Below are 27,308 nucleotides of genomic sequence, written 5' to 3' on the forward strand. Positions count from 1 at the left end.
TGTTGATAAGAACCTGAATAATTTGTTAAGGATTTTTGGCACAAGCCTCTTAGAACAGACAAAATGTCACGTTAATCCTGTCACTTACCTCCAGCGATATCCATGAGTAGTATCTTGAGGAGAATCTAGAAGAAAATCATGAATAGAAAATTGTGGTAAAACATGCGCAAAGAGCAACTTCCTAATTGCATTTCTTGGTGGTTGCTTATGCACTGAGGAATGAGGACCCAAATTGTAATCATGTTTTGTGCAAGAGAAGGTATTTGTAAAATTCACATAATGTTTAGCATTTCTATGAGTCCTATAATGGCTTTCTCCTGTAACAGGTTAGTAATACTTAAGGGATTTTTATTGAAAAAAGTGCTTATTTTTATGTATTAACTTCAACAGCTCTAAATTACTTGCCTTTCAATTTTGCAGATGTGCATTTGATCCTGTATTACAGGATTGAACAAACAAAAAAAATCAACCTTCCCTGACTCATTCAGATGACTTCCAATTTGCACAAAAATCATATCCAGATATGACCTGTTACCATTTTGTTGCCCCTTTCTGTTTCTGTAGTTTCTGTTTGCATTTGGAGGTATATCCAGTTACTAGAGAGTAATGTGATGTCAGTGATATTACAGAAATGGTACTGTGTAGTTGCAGATTGCAGTGTGAAGTGAGGGGCAGGGATATCTTCCTAGACCAAACTGGTGGGAACCCCTGATACTCACAGCTACTTAGTCTTTGTGAGCCTGCGTATGATGAATTCTCAGTCTGAAGAGAAGTGAAACATCCCACAAGGCCCAGTAATGCAGCTCACAACTGTTGCATCATCCTTCAACTTCTGCTGAAAACTAACCCAAACAATCACATAACAGAGTCATTACAGTCTGAAAATTTTGATACAGAATTTTTACATTTAAAGCTTTGTTTTGCTCCTGTTTTACCTGTCTGCACTCTGTGATATTATCTCTCTCCTTTAAAGGATGTAAAGCTAAAATCCAGATGCTTAGAGTCCAAAGACACCAAAAATTCGGTTTGGCTCAGGGTGGCACTGACCACACAAAAGCTGTAAGTTTTTTCTTGTTTCATGTGTTTTTTTAGTAGGTTGAACAACAAAAATAGTAGAGTGAGACTGTATCTGAACTTATCTAAAAAAAGAATGGACAATAAAGAGAGAAAGACTGAGTATAAAGAAATGTTCAGCTGAGCATATTTTGTGATCTTTTAAGAATAAACAGGAGTAAACACAATTCCAAAAGTGTACATACTGTCAATAAAATAGGCAATTATCATTACCAGTTTTATGGGTATTGTTTCAGGAAGAGCTTCAGTCTAAATTATTAGCTGAGATGAAATTTTATTGATAGGTGATGCTAATGGAAAAGTGTTTTAAATTTAGTTTAGATCACTGTTCTTCAAATGTGCTAATTTCTAGCCAGTAAATTTGTGAATCAAAAACTGGTAATGGGGCTAGAAGTTGCATGATAATATATAATCTGAGCAGGATTACTCAGTCTGACCAAGTTCTGTCTTCAGCAGTGGCCAAAAGCAGATGTGTAGGACAAGGTATATGCAGGGTAATATGCGAGTCTGTCAAAATATGTGGCTTCCTGAAGGTGTGTGGTGTATATGTAACCTTCATGGATTCCTATGCCTTGTACTATTTTGGTCTCTCATTGGGCTCATGTAAACTGAAAGCATCTAAGATGCTGTGATAGAAATTCTGTAACCTGCTATGTTCTTCTTTTTGGCTGGTCTGTTTGTTCTTGAATAATTTCTAAGAGTAAGATGATTTATGTTTCAATATGGTGGCTCTTTGAAGTTACCAGTGAGACTTTTTCCAAAGTTACATTATACTCATAATTGACAGTTTAAAGTATGGAAAAGTGTTTCTGTGAGACTCAGCTAACTTCAGACCAAATTACGTTTGTAGTCTAATGAGTTTATCAATCTTCCCCTACTATCAGGACAACAGAAGCTTCTGGAGGTTGATTAATTAAGTTTATTTTAGGCATCCATTTTTTACTGGATTGGGTTGCTCTTTGGAGGGCTTTGCTTCTCCCTGGAGAAGGAGTATGGATGGCCATCTTAGACAATCTACTCCACTTTTAAAACTAAAAATAAGTGCCATGAATCCCAGTCTAAGAACTCATAAATAATACCTTCTTTGAACTTTTGGAAGTTGGAAAGACATTGTAAACTGAAAGCAAAAGACTAATAAGCTGATGGAGTCACAATGCACAAGCATATTAGCATCCTCTTCCAAGATGTTACCAAGGGTTTCATGAATGAGTCAGCCTGGTAGCAGCAGCATAGGCTTAGAACACAGAAAAACTCTTGTTGGATGGATCCTGATTGATTCAGGTCTCACTCAAATATTTCTCCAGATAATTGTTCAGATCAGATATGCTGTTGAGAGGAGAAAAATTACAGTAGCCACTAAACTGGGCAGATGATAGATAAAACTTTGTGTTCCTACCATGCAGATTGTGTCTGTTACCCATAGCATGAAGGTCTGAAAATTATTATTTGTTACAGCTTTGCCTGTGTAGGCTGTATGACTTGGGCAAATCCTGAACAAACGCTTGGTTCGATGATTTCTACTGATGCAGTTAGGGAGGATGCTCTGAGGGTTTAGCAATGCACACCCGTTTTCTTCTCATCTCATACAAATAATTTATTTGCTAGTGAATGGCTAAATCATCATGTTGATGCACTTAATTTTATTGTACTGACACAAAATTGTCGGCACTAGTTTTCCAGAGGGACTGAACAGGGATTGATTGCACTCTTCCATCAACAGTGGCACATACGTGCTCACTTTTCAACACAGAGATATCATGCAGCTGCATTGCTCTGGATTCCCTACTTGGGCTAGTTGTTTACACACATTCTGAGAGGTTCCCATTCTGTTGGTCATGAATGAGCTACCAATGGCCTACTTGTCTGTGGTACACATAGAAAAACTTTGGCTCTCATTTTTTCCAGCTGGTTATAAAGGTATTTGGCTGCTTACAGAAAAAGCTTGGGGCCCTGTAGAAGCACTGCTGCTCTGGACTCACTAACAGCAGCAGCTAGGAAGGGGATGGCACCTTGTGACAAATTCTTGCCAATCACATAAGTGTAGTCCCTGTTACTCATCCCTGCTCACCAGTCATTAATACCTATTCAGGGAAGAGCTTTTTTGATGTCTTCCCAGCCTACATACCCCAAATCAGTCAAATTAATCTCCTGTTTCCTGTAACTTTGATAATGTAATATCTTTTTCTAGTTTGTATTTTAATCTGAATACAGCTGACACATAATACCCTTGGAATGAACAGAAACTTGGTTGGTCAGGAGTAAGTGGCTTCACTTCCACTAACTTAGGCAAGCTTGGTTGAGTGAAGGGGTTGGTTAAATATTTCTTTAGCACTGAGTATAAAAACTATAGTCATTCATATGTGGGCAGAGAACACCCAGTTTGAAATTCTTAGGCAAAATTTTTTTTTAAACACCATACTTTTCAACATCCAGACATGATCAATGTTTCAAAGTGATGAATCATAGTGCAAAATGTGAGCCATAAAAGACCTCATTTCCCAAAGAGCAGCGGAAAACCATTCAGAAAAAAATATTTCTAAAAATTTGTATTTTCAAAGAATTGGCTAGTACTTGCGCCTGAAGGTTTTATTCTCAATGTTGTGACATGTTTTTTTCTTGTCTGTGTCTGTGCATGTCTTTTATCTTCATCCAACAACTATTTTGATGCTATTAGGCATCTAAAAGCAGTGAAGCTGTTCAGTCACTAAACCACATGTCCTCTCTACAGAAACATGAAGTCTTATGACTTAAGGTCTGAAAATTTACCTAGCCATGTTAATATCTAAATCAGTGTTGGATATCTCTTCCTTTTTCCAACCAGCTCTTCCTCAAACCCACAGAAAGTTTTCTATTCACTTAGGTAGGCAGTAGATCAAGCCATTTCCTGATTCCTGTTGTATGATAGTGCGTTTGGCCAGGGTTGCACACTGTTGATACTGGATCTGAATCAATTCTCTAATTTCTAGTGGTTTAGAATCAGGTGGTAAATTTTTTATATAGCAGGAATGTGACCCTGTATGTAGGAACTTGAGATGAGATTTTAGAAACTTTTATTGCAAGGAGAGGTCTCTGAAGCATTCCTCATGGCCCTACAATCTCTTTATTTTTGTTGTACTAAGTCAGGGTGCAGAAATGGGTTTACGGAGAGTCACCAATAGTTGATTTTAGGTGGGATGAATGTACTTCTAGTGGCCATAGCTACTAGATGGGTCAAGCAAAGGTGTTATGACTGTCCCATTATGCAATTGTAACCGTAAATTATTTTTATGTGCCAGCATGACTCACTTCTAGACAACAATATAATTGGGCTGATGACACATGTATTTCCAAATTCCACTCTTTGGATTTTTCCTCTTTCTTAAAATACTGGCAAGTCAGACTTTCTGAATAGGGCAGAAATCTTCAAAACAGGACTCAGAAAAACTGAGCTTTATTTCAAAGTTAATATTGTGGCAAGACTTACAGGAAGGCTTGACAGGGTTTGTGCATCTAGCCCAGCCAGCTTGTGCTTCCAGATGGAAGTTCTGTGAGATGTTTTTTGGTTTTGTTTCATGACCTCGGACAGGTCAACAGTAGTTTATCCATGTTTCACACTGTGTTCAAGTATGAGGCTGTCAAAGTCATCAGATCTGTGTAAAAAGAAAACAGAACTACAGGTAACTACAAATTGGCCACCTCTATTGTCAAAATTAATGAATAAAGCTTGAAGAAATCAGCCCAAAATGTGGTAAATACTGAACAGCCAAAACCCTATTTATTGCTTATCTTTCTACTCAACTTGTGACTACAGCAGCTGGGCATTATGAAGTAGAAACCAGCTGAATGCATCTGTGCCAGTGTAATTTTGGGAATCTAATCACTTGATCTGAGGTGTTTGTAACTTTATGGAGACCATTTCCCGGGGAAGGTCACAGGATTTCAAACACAAATCTCAATATGTATTCCCTGTTCTGGAGTGGATCATCCAGCTATGGTATGTTTTCAACTAAGGAAATTAGGCCTTGGTAAAAAAGCAGGTTCCAGCTGCCATCATTCAGACTCTTACCCTTAAGACCTTTTCTTCTGCTTCCAGTTCATCCTATATTAGAATGCTTTCTCTCTCAGTGGCAACTTAATAGTGCCTTTTGCTTAAGTGATGAACAGTATCTCACTATTCGTCTGGGACTTCGGGAGAAGGATGGCATTAGACAAATTCTGAAATGAATAGTAACTCTGGCTCATGCATGTGTCCCATAGAGGGCAATGACATTATGACATTATCAGCTACGGAAACAGAAAGAGACTGGGGAAAATTTCTTGCTTTAGCCCAGAGTATAGGGTGAAGCCCCAAACTGGTGAATATCATTGCAATGTATCATAGAACCCTACAGTGGTTTGGAAGAAATAATCTCATTCCAGCCCATCTGCCATGGGCAGGGACGCCTTCCACTATACCAGGTTGCTCAGAGCCCCATCCAGCCTGGCCTTGAACACTGCCAGGGATGGAGCACACACAACTTTTCTGGGCAACCTGTGCCAGTGCCTCACCACCCTCACAGGGCAGAATTTCTTCCCAATATCTAATGTAAACCTGCCCTCTTTTACTTCAAAGCCATTACCTGGTGATTATCATCACTAGGACATGGGGTGAGAAGTCCGTCTCCAGCTCTCTTGTAGCCTTCTGGCAATGGAAGACTTTTCTAAGGCCCCCTGAAGCCTTCTCTTCTCCCTACTGCACAACTCCAACTCTGTTACGTATTTTGTTTTGATGGAAAAATTCTGTAAATTCTCCTTAGAAAAGAGGATTATTAATATGCACTGGATTTTTTGATCACAAAAAAAAAATCAAGCACACAGAATGTTTAAATGAAACAATAAAGTCCTATAAATCCACATGAAAGGGCAATGATGGCATATGTGGAGCAGTGTAAAAAACTAGATCACGTGTAAAGAACCAATGATCAAATTGAAGAGGTAGTAGCTAAGATATGAGAATGTTTCAGTTTTCCTAAGTCTTATTCCACTGGCAATCTTGCAGTGGAACTCTCCTCATTGTTGCAAGAGGCTCCGTCTTTTTCACAGATAAAGTGTCTTCTGCCATGTGAGCAAACTTTACCTTCCTATCGCACACTTTCTACAGATTCCCAGATTTTATATATATATATATTTTTTTTTTTAACCAGCATTTTTTTTTCTTTCTGAAAGGGCTGGGATATCCATGAGCATGTTTTGGCTGTTTACGTATCCTTATTTCCTTTCATCTTTACACAAGAGTAAACTTCAAGGCCAATAGAAATTTTTTGCACCATCTCTCTGAATAAACATGAGCCCTTTCTAAAAATGTCACACCACTTCTCTTTTCTTAAAAGTAGTCTACCTCAGTGCTTGTTCTTCTGTTTCCCTTTCATACAAACTCTGTGATTGGCTCTGTTCTGCCTTTGTTGGTCCAGGCACTGAGGTTGCACAGTGTCAGATCCTGTATTTCCCCTTTGTAGTGGTTATTGGAGTGGCTGAATGGCCAGTTTAGTTTATTGGCTCTATGATTTCCAGCGTCTGAGAGCAAAAGACATTGAATATGGAAATATACAGCATAACAATGATGTGGAAGAACTCTGACAACAGCTTGTTATAATCAGCAGAGGGTAGTCCTTAGAAGATATCTTTGACAATGTGCCTTCAAAATGAGCCAGTTTCAATCATTTGCTTGAAAAGCAAATGAACCAGGTATTAAAGGAGTTTTATATTGAGACAGAGAAGATTATATGGACCTAAAGCAACAAATTTGTCTGATGTATGCATCAGACTAATTCAAATTATAGAAAGAGTCCTTTTTTGATCTGTAATTCTTCAGCTTTTACTGAAGACAGTGATACATTCCTTGAATAACTAAGAAGAAAACTTTTAGGCTGCAGATCGATCTCCTGCTTCCTATGATGTTTAAGCATAACTGCTTTTTACTTCTGTACCAGGGGAATAATTGCTTTATAGCCTCAGAGCAATGTTAACAGAATATGAAGAAGAATTGCCAGTCTGTAAGCAGCTCTTTGGGTCCAGCTTGCTCTTTACACTGTTGTTTACTTACATAGCAGGAAAACACCTCTTTGATTTTGCTTCCATCCTATTTTTAGTCAGCCTGAGCATGGAAGAAGTATTACCTAGCTTTGAATTGGAGGGGAAAAAAGATAGGAGACTCATGCCAGGCCTTCAACATTTTAAAGTTATGGTTGGTTTCTCTCTTTCTTTAAATTGTGTGCATTTGTCTGACCCCAGCAAGTGGTGTGACGTGCTTTCACCATACGACTTCTTAAACTAACAGTTGTCTTTGGCAGATAGCATAACTGCTCAGCCTCTTTTATATGTCTGGGGTTCTTATTGTGGTCAGCACTTCAAGTATAGCCCAACCTAAATGATCTGAGGCAAAAACATGGAAATGAAATTATTTTTTCCTGTTGTGAATAAATGGCTTTAGAAATTATTAATGTTTTACAACTGTTTAAGGCTTTTGTTAGAGCTTTGAAGCAGACCTGCAATTGTCAACATTGTTGGTGTCTCCATTGTAAAAAAAAATATAGCCTTTAGAGTTTACTATTTGGCTACTTGTGACAATATTCAAATCCAAGCTCATTTCACATTTCATGTCTCTCATAAAATTGTTCTATATATATTTTTACAGTGGCATTTGGGAATGATCTCAGAGTCTTTTGTTCCTACAGAAGTTAGACTCCATAACATTAATTTCAATTTTTGAAGTATTAGTCTTTAAGGTCTTTTAAAAATAGTTTTCTTTTCTTTTGTAAGTGATTAGTCTATTTATAGCCAAAACATAGTAAACCTTTTTATCCCAGCATTTTGGACAGTGTCATATTAGCATTAACTCCTTTTGGACTTCCTGCTATCATAGAGCCTGAAAGACATCCTCAGCCCCAGCGTATGAGCTGGATTTGTGAGTTCTGAGGATACTTAAAGACTTCCTCCAGTCCATAAGCACACATTAAACACTCCTGAACAAACTACTGGACTTCCTTTACACAGAAAAGCACATGGCCATTAGCACTATTGCCTTTGTTGTGTAGCAGGAGTACACAGGTGTGGTCTACCAGGTTTCTTCACAGCTAATAAATTTCAGCTTCTCTTTCTGTGAACCTTGCAGTGATCAGTGCTTACACTGGCATTTTTTAAATTTCTTTTTCAAAATCCACATGAGATTTCTGGGAGAATTGGAAAGAGAAACACCATAGACTTAGCTACCAACAACAGAATGGTAACACCCTGCTCTTTATCTTGTCTTTTGCTGATATAATCATCAAAGGGCAGGAAATAGCCCTGCAGATGACAGCCGATTGTTAAGCAAGATGAAAGCAATACTCGGGAAAGTAAAAACACCTGGTGCTGTTTTCAGATGTGCCTCGGGGCATTCGACCTGCTACAGCCCTTCCCGACAAGTACAGTGTTGATTGAGCACACAAAATATCTGAAAATCTTCATGTGTGTAAAGTCTTTACTACAAATATATGCCTTCTTTTTCTTTTTATTTAGGATGATGATAAAAGTAAGGACTTAAACAGAAACATAAAATGTTTTATCAAACTAGTTTTGCTGATAAAGAAGTTAAAAAAGCTTATGGATGGATAATCTTTCCTCCAGGTTCATTACTGAATGATTTTATTTATTTTTCTCTGCATAAGTTACTCATCATAAATGATCTTCTCATTGTGTTCAACCACATTTCTTGTTCCAAAAAATGTGCCTTATTTTCATGCCTGCCAACTCAACCTGCCTCAATTTACCTTACCTTCATTCCCAGTAGAATTGTTGCTATTGCTACTCATTTTTTTGTGCTGACAATTTTACAAGGTAGTTTAATAATTTTTTAGTTGTTTAATATTTTATTAGTTTTCTAATAGTTTTTTTTTCCTAATAGTTTTCTTTCAAGGCATCACTTTAATAGTATTGTTTTGAAAATTGTATAATTAGTGAGTTTTTAACTAGGAACACCTGTATTTCTTTCTTGGTTTTGAAGGAAAAATTTTAATAAAAAGAGATTATTATTTGGGTCTACTCTGATTGAGATTTTTCATGTTCCAAATATTTAGAAATGGATCTGAATTGAAACACTCAAGTAGTATCAAAACACTCAGAAAATTGGTCAATGCAGCAGTTCCAATTTGTATTATAATGAATATCCAGTTCTTGCCTGTGACTAGACTGTGGAGAGGTTTAGAAAAAGTTGTATGAGAAGGAAATCTTTGGCTACTTTAGAAACAAAAGTATGTATTTGTATTCTCTTCTACAGAGAAAAATATGAGAAAATATTTAGCAAGACATAGGTTGAGGGGGCCTTAACCTCAGAGAATCCCTTCAGAACTCGTGGAAAATAATATAGTTTCCTGAGTGATTTCTTTGGAGATCAAATTCTCCATTTAGTTGTTTGCACAGGTGAATGCTAGGCCACGAATTTAAGGCCAGAACTGTCTTGCAGAAACATTCTTGATGAGTCACAAAAAAGAAGTTAACTTAATCTTCGGATCAGATTGCATATGAAGGGGTAATACTTGGAGAAGCCATCTTTTTGCTGAGACTGATATGTGATTCTGAGCCAAACTAAGCATAAATGTATAAAACTGTGTTAAAGATCAAGAGGCAATCACACTAAAGAGGTTTGTTTTTTGTTTGTTTGTTTGTTTGTTTGTTTTTTTTTGATAGATACACTAGCAGGAAACTGTGACTACTGTAAGATTAATGAATTTCTTTGAATTTTTGTAGAAATCACTGCCCTGTCCATACCAGATTCATATTTAACTCACTGCCTTCATGCAAAAGCCCCAAACCTGGCTTAATTAGTTCTAAATCATGCTACTCTGAAGCAGAAAAATGAAGACATAACATGATTCAGTTTAATAACACTTCTGTCTTCCCAAATGTACTCATTTCTGTAGTCAAATGTGTAATAAGAGACCTGGCTGAGCTCCCAGGCTTGCTGAGCACCACAAGAACATGATGCAAATCAGTCAATGCCATAACAAAGAAATGTATAATGATGCAACGAATACCCTACAAACCTCCCACAAAGAACTTTTGCCTTGAATTCCCAAACAAATGAAATGCAGGGCTTCAGAGGAAAAGCAGAGCCAAGTATCTCTGTGCAGGGTCTCCATCTAATCAGCAGAATGACTCTGAGACAATGTCACTTTAAGTGCTTTTTAATATTTGGATTACTTTATTTAAATCAAAAGGAAAAACTTCCATTATAAAGACCACAGAATGGTGCACATTGCCCTTCTCAGAGCATAAAATCCTGATGAAGAGGCTCAGGATCAGAAGTCAAACTGTTTGGCTCTGAGATATTACTGAGCAGCTACGCCAGGTAAGCTTATATAATGGTTTTAGAAAGATGTGTGTCAACCTCAGATTCTTATTTCTTCATATCAGACATGCGAGGCGAGATAATATTTTTAAAAAGAAAAAAGAAAAGAATTCTGTCAATATGAGGGGGAAGGTGTGTTTTCAGAAACTGAAATATAAGTTTGAAAAAGGATTTAGGAGTCTAGTGTGTGTATCAGGCATTAAACCGAATGAGCAACCTACAGATCCTAGTTCCATAATTAAACCAATGGACTACTTACTTACCACTAGTGAAATTAATAATCTAGAATATTGCTCCTTGACTTATCCTCAGATGTTTTTGTTTAGTAGTGCCTAAATGACATTCAATAGAGCACATTTGAATTTCCCAAAGAAGGTTATCCCTTGAAAAAGTTTTGTGAGTGGCCTGACAGCAGGACTGGGCTGTTATCATGGCTCCTTATCCACTGCTCACCCATGGTAACTCCACCCACCTTGGCTGAATACATAAAACTGGTGAAGCTGGTTCCACCAATCTTTGTGCACTAAAACTTCAGCTGACAACGCTCAATCAGGAATGGCACCCTGTGGTTCAGCAATGCTCTGGATGAACTGCATATTTCCCATGAAAACCAGAATTTGTGGGGCCACTGTTTGCCAAAATGCAAATTGACTTTCTCCTAAGTGCAATAACAGTTCCAGGGAATGTAGCCAATTGCAGGAAGTTATTTATGGACATTTTCAGAATACACAGCATAACACTGAGACTAGGACTCTCACATCCTACACATATACTCTCACCACTAGCCCATTACCAAAAATGTGGCACTACCAGGACCTCTCCCTATCTTTCAAAAGAATATAGTAACCAGGAATGGAAACTTAAGTTAGAAATGGGTTTGAGACTGTTACCCACATTTTAATTCAAGCATCCAGTGTGGAGTCACAGACACTGCCCAGGTCTAGCAGGAAAGTGGCTCTTTGGACCTCTTTGTCCATCACTGCTCCTGTTGGCCAGTGTGGGTGTTCCTGTTCTTCTTTGTGGCTCCTGTGAACATTGCTGTCGAGGGTGTAACTCACAGAGGTTTTGATGTACTCTGCAATTAAAGATTTCAAAGTCTGATTGAACATAATTAAGTAATTTCAACCATGAAGTAACTGTTAAGTGAATGAAGTAAAGGTCCATTGGTCATCACTAACTGTTGGCTTAAAATTTTTGGCTTTTGGTAGTGAAATATTTCTTTAGTCACCATTTCCAGGGAATTGTGCTACTCTGGATGGCTAGTACCAATCAGCTGGTCTGAGGTGGGTCTAGAGAAACACTCAGTAACTTGTCTAAATGCCCTGAATATCTGACCTTAAATACATATCTGAAAGTCTCTGGAGAACAGATGAGCACTAGAGACGTCCAGCTAATAGTGCTTTTTTGTCTAACAGGAAATACTGAAAGAATAGACTTTCTGTAACAGTGGTTATTTATAATTCAGCTGTGAACAAGAAGATAATGTCAGGAAAATGAAAAGTTGAAAGCAAACAGTAAAGTTTTTTAACAAAGAAAGTATGGGGACTAGTTATAATTTCAGCAATCCAAGTCCAATGTGGATTCCTTATTTAAACATCAAAGAATATAAAAATTTTATCTACAGACATTTCATGTTCCATTTAAAAGAACACCTCATAATATATTTATTTTCAGGTGTAACACTTGAGAACCTAAACATTCCTTTCTGTGGGACTACTTTGCTTAATTCTTTAAACATGTTAGACTAGCTATGATGCTGCTGCAAATGTGAACACAGCTGTGGGTGGTAAATGTTAGAGGTTTTTTTCAGTTTATTGAAATATTTGATACTTCTTGTTAGCCTTAGGCTTCAACCCCCCAAAAGTGAGTGTAATGAATGATCTGAAGGTTACTGAATCATATTTTCTATCCTCATGATAATAAAACATAGTAAGAACAAATATGGAGAAATTAAGAAAAAACTTGGGACTAATTATAAGCTGGGGTGCCTTCAAGAAAAGCAATGATGTTTAAAAAATAACTAATTCTGTTTCATTTTGGAGTCTGGCTGGAGGGTGACTTTGAAAAATCTTTCTCCTTAAGCTTAGCAGCCAATAGGAAGGTAACAGCTGGAGTATTTTTGAGTAAATTATTTTAAAGAAATACAGACTCTTTAATCCTTGGGAAAAATAGTGCTTGCATGAGTGGGAAAAACACAGGAAATTGGATTGTTATGGGGATTATGAAGCCTGCTTTCTTTACAGAAAGACAGAGCACAATTCAAACCATAAGACACTATTCATTGCAGGCATTTGCTCAACACCTCAGAAGGGAGCAAAGCACAGACAGATCTGTGTTAAAGTGCTTTTCCACTGCTTTTCTATTTCTGCTGCCATAAATAGTCATCTTCCAGAGAGGACTCTACATCAAAGCTAATGAAGTGCTGTGCCTGGTTGTCTGTGTTAGGAAGCTCCTAGTATGGACTCCAACTTTTCTTTGAGTAGCCCATTGCAGTACTGTAATGCTGTCCCATGGAGAATTTTTTCCAATCTCAAGTCTGAACCTCTTGAAACTTAAACTTTGGTTGGCATCTTTGTTCTATAACCTTCCACTACACAAGGGAGATCAGCTCCATTGTCTATGTAACTTCTCTAAGTCATTATGGTCAGAAAGCATTTTGGAAATCAGAAAAAACAGATGATTTCTTCTCTCTGGAACAGCAAATGAAAAATGTCCCTTGCAGGTCCTTGTGCCTCTTCTCTAAGAGGGTCTACTTCATCTATATTATGAACATAGTAGCAAGAAAAGATGAAGTGAAATATTCTACTGTATGATCCCAGGAACAAGATTTTAAAAATGCAAAATTATTATATATTTTTACTTCCTGCCTTATGTATCCAAAATGTATTTTCAGGCTAAGGACTGCTCTCAGTGATGCAACCAATCCGTCTCTACAGACCTCACAGGAGCACAAAGACACTTTGACATATTGGGATATCAGCAGTGCAGAGCAATGCAGTATTTGAATCTGGGGACAATTTTGTCTCTCATTCACTTTTTGGTTATTTCCACTTGGCAGTTATCATGATTTAACCCCAGTCAGAAAATCTGTCCAACACAACCACTCACTTATTTGCGTGGTAGGATGTAGAAGGGATTTGGGAAGGTAAAACTGAGAAAACTCTTGGGTTAAGATAAAAACTGTTTAGTAGGTAAAGCAAAAGCCATGCATGCAGCACTGCCCATGGGTAGGTAGGTGTTCAACCATTCCTGGGACAGCAGAGCTCCATCACACATGAAACAGTGACTTGGAAAGACAAATGCCATCACTCCAAACATGCCCCTTTCCTCCGTCTTCCACCAGCTTTGTATGCTGACTGCAGCGCCCTAGAGCATGGAGTATCCCTTTGGTCATTTGGGGTTAGCTGTCCTGGTTGTGTTCTTTCCTAATTTCTTGTGCACCACCAGGGCCCTCACTGGTGGGTGGGGAGAGGTGCAGAAAAACCTCGGCTCTTTGTGAGCCCTGCTCAACAGTAACTAAAACATCTCTGTGTTATCAACAGTTTTCAGCACAAATCCAAAACACAGCTCCATACCTGCTACTATGAAGAAAATTTTTCAGCCAAAACCAGCACAGGAATGGAACAGAATAATATCAGTTTCCATTCCACGAAGCATAAATACATTGACTCCAACTGCAAGAGTATTTAATTCTTCTGAACACTTTTTGGAAAGGGATGCTGTTGCACTGAGTGATGAGAGAATCCCTGCTTGAGGTGAAAGGTTCTGTGTTCTGGACATTGCTCCAGTTGTATATATGTTGTTTATGTGTGCACATTTTCAAGAGAATAATTTTTGAGAAGGCGTATTAAGGGCTGTAAGACATTATTGTAGTAAGGCCCATTTACTGAATAGCAGCACTGTGTACTCCAGGGAGCTGTCATCTCCTCCTTACAAACACATTACAGTCCATCTGCAAATACTGGCACCTCTAAGATGTCAGGGAACAATTGACTCACTGAAAGGTCTATCCAACAAACCCCTAGCTGTACGCACTGCATACAACAGACATCCCTCTGGGGCCAGCCATAAATTCTGTATCATGTGGGCTGTGCTATTCGCGTTTATTCTGCTGCTCCCTCAGCCAATCTCTCCTGTGCTCTTCACCAAACAATGCCTATATCCCTCTTCCCCACTGGAAGTATGATCCTGCAGAGAAAGAAAAACATAATGAAAATTCATTCACATCAGGATTTCTATGACAATAATTAAGGCACATGACAAAAAGCCTTTTCCTACTTCAGCTTTAAATTTTTTTTCCAGTTTTAGTGGGAGAGAATTCAGCAACCATCAAGAGAAACATACAGAATCCTTAGTGCCAAAGTGAAGTGTCTGTTGTCTGTGTTCTCAAGATCTTAAAACTCCTGAAGAGAGATGTGGAATAAGTCTTCTGAAGATGTCAGCAAGACCACAAATAGCTTGAGAAGAATTAAGTAAAATTTAAAAATAGTAGAGTACAGGTGGCCTATGGGAAGACCCCCAGTATACAAGAAATATGTGTTTGGCTTATACCAAGAAGTCTTGCAGCTGTGTTTTCAAAATAAGCTGAAGTCTGGGATGTAACAAGATTTGGTTAGATACCATGTAAAATGGAATGATAGCAGTTAGAGCATATCATCTTATGATTAATTCAGCAAACTTAGCTGCATTAGAAACTTTTCCACCACTGCACTGTTAGTTCTTTACAAGTAATGTAAGTCTAAACTTACAATATAGTATCTATATTATGGGAAAAGGGTCATCTGAAATAGAGGCAGGACCAAATATCAAAACAGAGTAAAATGACAGTTAATTTCAATCATTTGAAAAAGCGTTACAAGGGCTGAATATAAACAGTATATTTTGTACAAACTGTCATATTTGATTCCTGTCTTCAGGAACAACTAAAACAATCAAGGATTTAAAGTCTGGCAACTGTGTGCCCTGTATTCATCCCCACGGGCCCCAGAAGGATAATTCTTAAACCTACAAACTGTCTTGTGCAGCCTTTTTTTTTTTCCTGTAGGACTATCCAATTACTTAGTGCTGTGCTGGGAGTACCTGAGGAAATAGTAAAAGGAAATACAACTGAGAGCCACTGTGGTTTGATTCCTCTCCAGATACTTTGAAAATATTTTGGCAAAAACAAGATTTTAAGTAAAACTGTATCCTTTGGTAACATACAGAGGACTGCAGGTTTTACATTTTTGCACTTAGTGTGGAGGGCCAAAAAAAAACCAACCCCTTGTGTGAGAAGGTTGTACACGTGGTAGTAATGTTGGTAGGGAAGAAAGAGAGGGCAAAGCAGAGGTGAAGGAGGTGGGGAATTTGAAAAAAATGCAGAACAAAGACAAGGAGACGAGATAATACAAATATCTATTTTCTACTGACAAAACAAACTGCACAGTGCTGCAAGAAGGAAAATATCTTTGGGTACTTTAGACTTCTAATGAATGACAGTGTGATGGTTTGCTCATCAAGGGATGACTGTGATCAAAGAGACGAAAACCATGATTTCTTTTAGCTTGTTTGGTCATCCAGTGGGGTTAATGAGGGAGCTCCTAAACTGACAAGTGTAAGTTGTATTTCCTTTTCTAAAAGGAGATTCCTTGGAGTACTTATTAATTTTGCTCTCTGAAGTTTTTAGTAAGAATCAAAAGAAGTGCCATGAAAAGCTTTCTAAATGCACTGTCCCTACTGAATTCTCTAAAGCCACATCCATCCCTGGCTGCATCCAGGGATGGAGCCCCTGTGGGCAGCAGGGGAGGGAGGGGATTCTGCCCCTCTGCTCTGCTCTGCTGAGACCCACCTGGAGCACTGCATCCAGCCCTGGGCTCCCAGCACGGGAGGGACAGGGACCTGCTGGAGTCAGCACAAAGAAGGCCACTGGTGTGATGGAGCACATCTCCTGTGAAGAAAGGTTGAGAGAGTTGGGATTGTTCAACCTGGAGAAGAGAAGGCTTAGGGGTGACTAAGAGAAGGCTTAGAGGACCAAGTTGTGGCCTTCCAGTACTTTATGAAACCTGCAAGAATGAGGGAGAGGGAATATTTGCATGGGTCTGGAGTAGACAGGACAAGGGGGAATGGCTTCAAACTGAGAGAGTGCATTTATGTTATATACTAGGAAGAAATTCTTTACCCTGAGGGTGGTGAGGCCCTGGTACAGGTTGCACAGAGAAGCTGTGGATTCACTCTCCCTGGCAGTGTTCAAGGCCAGGCTGGATGGGGCTCTAAGCAACCTGGTCTAGTGAAATGTGTCCCTTCCCATGAATGAGCTTTCCAAATCATAATTATGACGTCTGTGAATATTTAAATTAATTATACAAAACAATGGTACCTCTGCACTTCAGGGCTGGTTTCTTTCTTTAGAAGACCTTTGTGTTTGTTTGGCTGCCACTGATTACAACATGCCTAAATCCAAAGTCTTGTTTCTGGGTTGTCCTGCTCTGCATACATCACTCACAAGTGGCATAACAATTGATATTCAAGAGAACACTGTTAAGTCATTCTTATTATTCATAAGCAAATTAGCCAGATAAGCATAATGTAAACATTTCTATTAATTTGTTAATTTCCTAATATAACTCCTTATCATGGCCTTCAGACAGATAAATAGTTATATGTTTCTTTGAATTTTTTTAACTTATGAGGTTTTTTTAAGGCTGAATTGCTGGTTTTTTTCCTGTAGAAATGTTCAACTTGTCACAATGGGCCAAATTCTCTCTACGTTGTATGGAAATGCAGTTAATTCATGCCTTTTCATATCACAACTTTTCCTCAAAAGAAAATTTTTTTTGTCCTGAAGCCACTTATTACTGGGAAGGGCTCAACGAAGGCATTCTTTAAAAACAGCTTTAGGATGGAAGTCACCTTCAATCCTAACTGGGACTACACAAATGCTGACTTACGCTTTTTCCAGCTGTAGTGATGTTGAAGTGTTTTACTGTAATTTCCCAAGCATATGAGATGCTGTGAGCTTGGAATTTGTCAGAAGACAAGGCTGCAAATCAAAAAGAAAAAAGGAAAAAGGTGTAGATATTGAGTGTGTGGAGATGGCGAGGATTGAACAGAATTGAGTTATTTTGGGAAGAAAGCCTCTGGAAAGGTTGTGTTAAGCAAGAGGCATAGAGAGCACACTGATATAAGGCTTTAAAGAATTGTAATGGATCTGAGTTTTGATACTTGAAAAGAAAGGCAAAAGGACCTATTAATTTAATGAATGCATTTGAAATCATAGATGTGATTTCCATTACAACAGAGTTTGGATTGATTTTTATTTAACTCAACCAGTCAGAATTTTAAATTAAATCTGAGGTGCTTTTCAGAGGGAGAAAAATAAAACAATGCATAATGTCCTGTAACTGGCAACTTGCCTCTTTCCTGTACCATACTAAATCATTTTTCTCAGATGCTGAGCTTCATTGTTCTTTGTACCTTGTTGAATTCCTAACTTATTACACATTGAAATCTAGTACGTTTAACCATGTCTGTGTAACCTAACAGTTCCTTAATATGCCAGGTTTATAAACAAGTCTTTCTACTGTTTTACCGTCTTCAGCTTAAGTACTTTTTTTGGTTTGGTTTGATTTGGTTTGGTTTGGTTTGGTTTTTTTGTTCCTAGTTTGTTCACCGGGGAAATCTGAACATGCTGTTAGGGACAAACTGTGTCCCCAACACAGGGAATATTAGGCTCATTTAAGTGACAGTAAAGTAACATCTAGTGGGGCCATGCCCAGAGTGCAGTCCAGACTTTTCCTTTGGTAATCAATGGAAGGAAGAAGTTTTTGACATAACTATTCTTTGAAGGCTGCCTTAAGTGAAACTGGGTGGACATCTTCTTTAGGTGTTTAGAATTGGAATCCCTGTTCTCACAACTGTCTTTCAGGACAAGGTTACAAAATAACCTCAAACTTTGAGCTGCCATTCTGTTTCTGAGACACTTAGGCATGGACTAAGAGAAGTTGATTTTGTTAACTAGTACCTGAAGGAAAAAATATGCCCATTTTGTAGAGCAGTTTAGGGAATAGCCCTAATTCAAACAGAGAAGAATTAATGTGTGAGAAAACAGTGTTTTCAAAAATCCAGTACATGTGGATCAGTTGTTCCGTAAACTATGAATGTGTTCCATTAAAGTTTTATGCCAGGAAGCTTTAATTTCTACACCTAATTCTTTCACTTTCTGAAACCAATTTTAAAAATGTTCATGTAGTTTCTTCAAAAACAAAGCTTTAATGAAGAAGTTTCCCTGCATTATTTCTGTAGTGATCTGTTCTAGTGGTTTGCAGCATGCTGTGGAGAACTGAGGGAATTCTTCCTGGAATTCCTTGAAGATGTGGGTTTTGTTGTCATTTGTGTAACTCATCTGAAACTAAATGAAACTTGTAGCTCTTGTTGTTGTAGTTTAGATTACCTATCTGTGATTGTCCTAGAGGTACTTACAGTTATCATTTAGAGCAATAGTCTGTGTGTCCATTGAGGCTTCAGGTTGTGCTGGGGATTGGACTCCTTCTCCACAGTGACACTAAACTTTGGAAGTGAGGTTCATGTACTCACTGATGTTATATCAGCATGGTCAGAGCACGCAGTAATTTATCCTCAGCTCAGTACCACACAGGGCACTCACTACAACTGTATTCTGCAAGTTAGAGCTAATTTACTTCCATTAATTCTATTTTCTTTCTATCATGACCTTTTTTTCTTTCTGTTCTCTTTGGTTTTGTCCCTTGTCTTTTTTACCAAGAAGGCAAGCTATTTGGCCCATAATTCACCTCTTTTTAAAAACTTACATCTATGAAGCTCTAGGCTTACCTTCAACATTTTGGCAAATATCAACTTTTCAACCATGGGCAATTTCAGCATCCTGTCTGTGGAATCTCTTCAGCATCAGGCAATATCTCAAGATCAGTGACCTTCAACTCCTGCAGGCTGGTAGGTGTCCTCCTTGAGTAAAGAGCTGTACTCACATTCATTCTCATTCACATTCACCCTCAGACCTCTTTCAACCTCCAGAATGAGGAAATTGAGGAATGTACTATGCCCTCTTTCTACTTATTTTTCTGCTTATCTTCACTGCTAACTCCTCTTTTACTTGTGTTCATCTTCTCTAGAGTTCTCTGCCCTCTGAGCTCTTCCAGTCACTGTCAAATGAGGAATGACAGAAATGAAACATTTCAGAGAAGGCCATGATTGCTTTGCAACCTCCCCATGGGGCACCTGCACCTCTGACAGTGATGGGTCACTGTTGGTCACACCTTTCCGATCCTAAAAGATTCCATGACTCTGTGATTCCATCTGCAGGGTCCTCAATGCAAGAAGGATGTTACCCTGCCTGAGGTGGGTCCAGAGGAGGGTCACAAAGATGATGCAAAGGCTGGAACCACTCTTCTAACAAAGACAGGCTGAGAGAGTTGAAAGTAAAGAAGGCTCCAGGGAAACCCCACTAATGCCATCCAGTATCTCAGGGGACTTCAAAAAATGGAGAATGACTTTTTACATAAGCAGATATGACAAGACAAAGAAGCACAGTTTTAAAATAAAACACAAGTTGTTTAGATTAAATATTATAAAGAAAAGGTATTTCTGCTATTGGTTAGTAGCAGATTTTAGTTCTTAATTTTATTAGGGATAATTAGCAGTAGAAAGAAAGGTATTTGCATTCTGGTCATGATTCTGATATTATTTTTTTCTTTGAATTAGGTAGTGCATTGAGATTATGTGAAATTCAGAGCCTCTGTTATTGCAGGTTTTTTCTTCTTTTGTGTCAACTCTGTTTTTCCTTGTATCAATAGCTGGGATGTGCTTCTGATTAATTAGTACTTAATCTGTTACATTAATTCATAAATACCATGTATACATTCAAGATGAAGATGCACTAAATATGTTGAATTAATTACTGTAGTTTTACTGTTAAAAAAAAAAAAGAAAAATCTCATTTTACATCTTAAAATAATCTAGATAAACCAGATTCTTTGAATTTCTTTCAAAATCATTTTGATGTAGACATAGATTAGCAGGTGGCAATGAAATATGCCAGGCATCCTTTCACAGCACAGTGTTCAAATGGGAATTTTTCATCAGAGGAAAGACAGAGGGAGAAGCTGACAGAGAGACATCTCTCGGTAACACAGGATAGCAGTACTGAGAATTTGGGCTTCTGAGCTGAGCCTTTCCATCCTGATTAATCTATCTGATTTGCCTTGGTGGTGCTCTTACCTCCAAGAAGCATAAAAAGATCAGTAAAAATTCATATGAAAATGGAAACATTCTTCACTCCAACACTAGTAACTTTTGTCTCCCTTTCTAAATAACAAAAGAAAAACAGATTTTGTTACACATGTTTAGTAGAGAAATATGTGAGTAATTTCAAAATCAAAGTGAGAACAGTCCTAAATTTAAGGAATCATTTCCACGGTCATGGATATCAACCCAGTTTTAATTATACCAAGAAACTAATTGGAATCTCTTGCACTCTTCAGAGCGCAAACATGAAGTAGTGAATGGTCAAGCACCTTCTTGATACATAACACTTCACTGCTACAAAGATTTTTATGAAAAAATGGATTTTTTTGTGAATTTTAATGAGTAGCAGAAAATGGAGGCCAGTAACTGACTTAATGGGCTATGTGTGGCTATGAAATAGTAATGCTGTCATGGCTTGAAACTTATTTGCTCTGACTCAGGCTGGAAAGGAAGTTCTTCAGACTAGGTACAGATTTCTTTTAAGGGGTGGCACCTTGGTTAATCTGAGTCATGTTCACTTAGTTGCTGGATAGAGTCTTGTTACCAAAAAAACCCTGATTTTTCTTTTGATGAAATAATATTAATTTGGGTTTCCCATTTTTACAGCAGAGGATAACAAAAATTGAACTGACAAGTGGAACACTCTGTCCACAACCCTTAATGTGCATTGAGTGTCATCAACCTTTGCTGGAAGACACTTCTCCCACCACTACTCCCTGTCCTATCTTATTTGCTTTTCATCTTAACTCCAAATGAGAGATACAGTATTATCTCTATGATGGGCACAGGAATTAGGACACACACTAACATGTCCCAGAGTCTTGCTTTATTGATTAACTTCATTATTTTAATTCTCTGCCTACTTTGAATCATGATAGTCTCAAGACAAGTCAAAACAAAATGCAAATCAAAGCATCACACATGTTAGACAAAATAGCCAGCATAGTTAGAAGTGCTTTTAAGGACACAGCTGAAGAAATGGAAGAAAATCTATAGCTGACCTACAAAGAAAGGCCTCTCCTTCTTGTATCTGTCTGGGTAGTACCTTCCATAGCGGCAGAATGTAGAGTTTCAGGCTGTGAACATGCATTCCCTCTTCCTATTATGGAATATGCTCAGGTTTCCAGATGATTTTGGCTTTGCAGTTTACTACCTCTACAAATGTTTAATCCTTCTCTCTAAAATTCATCCTTCTCCCTCAGTAAGAAGCAGTGTGACCAATATCCTAAAGGTGTCTTTCACTGTAACAAATGCTTTCTATTTGTGTATGAGAAATGTGCATCGTACAGTCATTTAAAAAGGACAATTGTGAACTGTACCAACTCCCAAATCACAGGTCTATTAGCCAAAATCACAATACCCAAACACCTCACCTCCAAATTAAATTAAGTTTTATGCCCATGTACTATCACCCACAGTCTACAGCTCCACTTCCTTTACAAGGGAGAACTCTTGGTTACTGTAAAATCCCAGAAGTACCTAAACGTCTGAAATTCTTTTTAAACATATGTTTAAAAAGAGGATGATGTTGGTACTTTACCTGCAGGATTCAAAGAAAATTACGTCTCTGATGAAACATCTTTAAAAACCTAGTGATTATTCTGCCATATCAACACTATAGAAAAATCTATACCCTTATTTTTTGGAAGAGTTATTTTAAATCTCAAAAAATAAATGCTATTGCCAAAATTTGAAGAAAATTGTTTAACTCTTTTTGTTTTCCAATCTCAGTATACAAATGCTCCATTTTTCTTTATCATGTTATCTATTTAAAATAATTTACTTATTGGATTTTGATTCATCTTTATCTATTTATCATTTTTCAAGGAAGATTAGCTCAGAGCATTAGCTTGATAAGCCATTTCCTATTTCAATTGATATGGGTTGTAAATAGGGATAAACTATGTAAGAATTACCATGCTATCATGTCTGGGACAAAAAGCATCAGTGAATTAGAAGGAATTTCTTCACAGAAAGGGGGATTAGACACTGGAATGGGCTACCTGGGAAGATGATGGAGTCACCATCCCTGGAGTTGTTTATGGGAAGACTGGGCATGCCATGGTCTCATTGAGATGGTGATGTTCAGTCATAGGTTGGACTCGATGAGCTCAGAAGCCTTTTCCAACCTCACTGATTTTGTGATTCTGCAAATGCTTGTGATGAGAGGGTAAAAATTGTCTGCATGGACTAATCTTCCCTAAAGATTACCCTGTGCCTTTGAATTGTTTTGGCTAAGGACCCCCTGAGTCAAATACCGTATCAATGAAGTTAACTGCTATTATTTTATCTGATATATATATTTCTTTTTTTCATACCTTAATTGACACAGTATTCTGAACTTCATAGGAAGGTTCTCATTTCCTCCCCTTCTCAGGGACTAGTTGAGGCTGAGTATCCTGTAGTTCTCCAGATCCTCCTTATTGCCCTTCTTGAATATAGGAGTGGTATTTTTTTTTCTTCTATATCTCAAGAATGTTCCCAGATCAAGAACAGTTTCAAAACTGTTCTTGAATCGTTGAGAGTGGCCTTACAATCACATTGACCTACTAAAAACTCCATGAAGTTGGAGAGGATTTCACCTGCCTGTGGTCTGTGGATGAGTAGCTGATGAATGTGTTCTGGCAGCAGAATTTTAAAAGGTTGGAAAGCTTATGTAATTCTGGATACAATTCAAAAGCATAGCTGATACCAGATCTTTGGAAAGCCCCCCCTCAAGAAATATGGTTAAACTACTGTAAATACTTCCTCTTTCTCCCTCCTTCTAGCTTACCTCATTTTTTTTTTTTTGCAACAGATGAAAAAGGAACTCTGTGGGTCAAATGGAAAGCTTTTCAGTGGGGAAAGGTACAACTGAAAATCAGGATGCTCAGGAATAGTCAGCAAGCCATTTAATTCCTTCTTGGAGACTTTCTAGAAGTGATCAGGCTTTAGCTCACATACGATACCCAGACATGTGAGCATTTCTAACAGAAATTAATCTAGTTTACTTGGTAATGGCGAGGGCAAGGAGTGTTTACAGTGGCTTGTCTAAAAATGGGAGTTATGGGAGAATGGTATCTCAGGGCAGGGCTGATCTTCCACAACTGAACCATGTGTCTAACCAACTCCCGAGACCTCATTCTCTCAGAAGGTAATGTAAGAAATGCTGTTTCCCAAGATTTTGCACAATATTGTTAAATACAGAGTGACTGACTATTGTGCTTCCTTTGCCATTGCCAAGAAAGAAAAATGCCAGAAAAAGGAGGGAGAAGCTGAGAAAATCAGGGCCTGGGACTTTTTCTATGGAGGTGGAAAACTTCTACTACTTGATAGCATTATTCCACTGAATGGTTTTGTTGCACTGTCACAAAATAAAGCTGTACTGGGGATTTTCCCTGAAGAAATCTGTGATGTCTGAGCAAAAATTTTCCCTTTCCATGCTGATTTTTAGCTCAGTATAAACTACAGCCTTACTGTACAGTCACAGGATCTTAATACTTTCACCTTTTATTTTTTTTCCTTCCTTCAACAGCTGCTGACTGGTTTTGGTTTTCATACTAATTGTAACACTTCTGATGTGATGTTCCAGGCTTGCTCAGAGATGTACTGAGAAAACAAGATAATTTTAATGCTATATCTCTACTTACGTGTTGTGGAGCAAGACTTTATAACAGATGTTTTTTAAAGCCACTGGAGATTGGTCTTCTACTTTCTTTTTTATGGCTTCAAGCTTAATTTGAAAAATAGAATTAATGAGTCTTAAAACATGAATTTAACAAAACCCAAATTCAGATAAAAGGGAAGCACCTTTCAAGATTTCTTAGCTTGCAAACCAACCTGATTCAGTCTCAGACTGTGTACTGAAATGGATATACTATGGTCTTATTTTCTTCTCAATAGTTTCCCTCTCACTCTTTTTTGTCTTTCTTCTTTTCCATATGGGAGGAAGACAAAAAACAAGGAGTTTATTTCATGGCAGCAGGGTAATCTAAGATTGGCCATTCAGCTTTTTGTGGCCTGGAGTTTCTCCATTAGAATCAGATGATGCTGGGCATGCTTTGGGTTACTTACTAGAGAAGCGGTTGTGCAAGACTCTGCATCCACTAACAGAAGCTCAGACACCAGAGCTGTGTTTCCCAATTTCTCTGTTTTCTTGCAGATCAAAGAGCTACTGTGTTTTTTCCAGTGCAGTCTGTGCAGATGATTTATATTTATACAGCCCTGGTTCCAATAGTGTTATCACCTCAATTGTCAGTTAATTTTTCTGTGTACATATATATATGGGACAAGATTGATGTATTCGTGTTAATCTAAGAATAAACCATGACCCATTTTATTTGCAACGTGGTTAACTGTGGTATTCATGGCAGCTCCTCTGAATATTTTTGATGAGGTCTTTAAGTATGTGTAATACCGAAAACACATTCCCATTCAGTAGGTCTCATGTAAGACGTTAAGCCCAACAGGGCAAACAGCTCCTAGAAAAATTCCATAAACATTAAGCATATTTATGTCATAGCATTAAGCTTGGTCAATTTGAACCTTACTGTATTGTGGTATAAGAGGCATCTTGTTTGCTTTTATTTACCTTCTCACTAGTAAATGTATTTTGGTTAACCACAATGGCAAGGCCAGGCGAAACATTTGTGTCAACAGATCCTTCTTCTCAACAAAGTAACATTCTTAGTTTCTAGGGCAGCAGACTGGATTCTGACTAATAAGGTCTTTATAAGTCTTGTTGTAAATCTGAAACGATAAACATGTCTACTTTTCTATTAAACCTGCTGCTGTGTTTGAGGCACAATAAGTTCTCTTTTAAATTTGATGGTAGCAAGCATGTTGGTTTTTCAGTTTTGATTGCTGTTGATTTAACATTTGCCAGCACCTCCTGCCAAGCTGTTGACCTAAGTCATGGTCCCTGGTGATGCCATTAACAGAGAATTTAATAGCTGATGGTACCTGCTGGTAAGAACAATGTTTTATACATCCCCTGTTTTGTTTCAGACATGTTTGGGAGCAGTAGCAAGGAACTGTTTCTTTCCACAGCCGACCTCTAACTGGTTGCTTTTTGAAAATAGATTCAACAAGATTCAAGATTTGTGCCTGGTGAAGTTTTGATTGGGGCATTTATTTGGTTTTTTATCATACAGGGTTTTAAATACAATTTGAACACCACTAACAATGAAAATGATTCCTGACACATCTCTTGCACTCTTCAGCTGCTGCTCCTACTGACAACAACAGAGTTGTTCCCTTGAGCAAAGTCTATTCACGTTTGCAAAATCAACAGGCCCAGTGCCCTTGCTGTATTCATTTCCTGTGGGATGTATTAGGAGTTGTATAATGAATTATTTCTTCTGAATGTATAAAATAGCTGTGCCTCATTAGCTGTGGTATCAGATCACACCCTTGACTGTTTGGTGTGCTCCTGTAGGTTTCATGGGCTTCTGGAAGCTGCAGAAAACTGCTCAGCTGGAAGCAGTGCTTAGGATCCAGGTCCATATTGAAATGAAAGTCATATATACACTTTCATATTCAAAGTATACTGTAACAGTTAAATTAGAAACAGGAAGTAAGCTTAATATTGCTTATTATTCCTCTATTATTTCTAGCTCTAGTATTCCTCTATTTTTTCTATCCTCACCTCAATGCCAACACTCAGGACACAAATTAGTGTATTTATTTAAAGGCACCATCACCTGACACAGCAAACAGAATTTTGTTATTCCAACATGTGAAGGTTGGAACTGATCCAAATTCCTTAATCTCTGTAGACAGCTGCAACTGCAAAACCAAAAATTAGTGTGTCCTGGGGAGGCCTCACATTTTCTTGAGTATTTTGCTAGAACTAAATCAAGGAGTAACACATTCCATCTAAACCGTAGTTAAGTGCCTCCATGGTGCTTGGAAAATATGCCTGCACTCCCAAATTCCTGGCTATTTTTCCAGTTTCTGTATAATCAGTTTGCATACTATTTCTCATGCATTAGGTTTCAGAGTTTCCCTAAACAGTCTGAATATGGTCATGTGACAATCTTAAGGTCTCACTTTCACACAAGACATCTACTTATAAACACTTGATGAAAAAAGTAGAAGGCAAAGTGAGAGAAATTATCCTTGGAAACAACAAGGACAAAACATTAAGAGAAGAACCCTGACTGAATGTACCATCTTCTTAAATTTTGAACTACACTCTCTAAATAAATATGAATACTCAAAAGGTTTAATGAATGTATATTGTGTGTTCATATGCATATATAAATGTGTATGCATATACACATATATATTATACATTTATAAATGTATAATATAGGTATATCTCACCTCCTGTTCTTTGAAATGCTCCTGAATCTTAATGTAAACTTGAGGTCTTTGTGGAGATCCGTTCCAAATGGTCACTTCAGTTTGACAGGTTTTACAGGGGAAGCTTCCCAGCAAAGGACAGGAAAAGAGCATATCCTTGATGAAATTCATTTGCTTCTGAATATTTTGCAGGAATTGCAGGAACTGTAGCTTTTTGGGGCAGCTTGGAAAGGTTCCTTGCTTGAAGGGCACATGAATTTCAGGCCTTTGACTGAAAGTTTAAAATAGGATTATTTAACAACAAAGCTCTCTGCTGTTACACCTGTGTCACATCCTTCTCTTCTAGATC

The 27,308-nt window shown here is 37.9% G+C and overlaps 1 long non-coding RNA gene across 2 annotated transcripts in view; it reads right to left on the reverse strand.

Annotated features, from left to right (window-relative positions):
* LOC146763809 (uncharacterized) overlaps positions 1-27,308 on the reverse strand; it is a 76,368-nt gene that overhangs the window by 19,623 nt on the left and 29,437 nt on the right. For both annotated transcript variants that reach the window (XR_014951708.1, XR_014951707.1), the window contains 3 exons: positions 16,245-27,230; positions 720-14,605; positions 89-125 (listed from right to left, as the gene is read on the reverse strand). This is a non-coding gene — a long non-coding RNA (uncharacterized LOC146763809). The remainder of the gene's footprint in view (positions 1-88; positions 126-719; positions 14,606-16,244; positions 27,231-27,308) is intronic.

This window comes from Lonchura striata, chromosome Z, assembly GCF_050655825.1.
Source record: "Lonchura striata isolate lonStrDom1 chromosome Z, ASM5065582v1, whole genome shotgun sequence".
NCBI classification, from domain to species: Eukaryota; Metazoa; Chordata; class Aves; order Passeriformes; family Estrildidae; genus Lonchura; species Lonchura striata.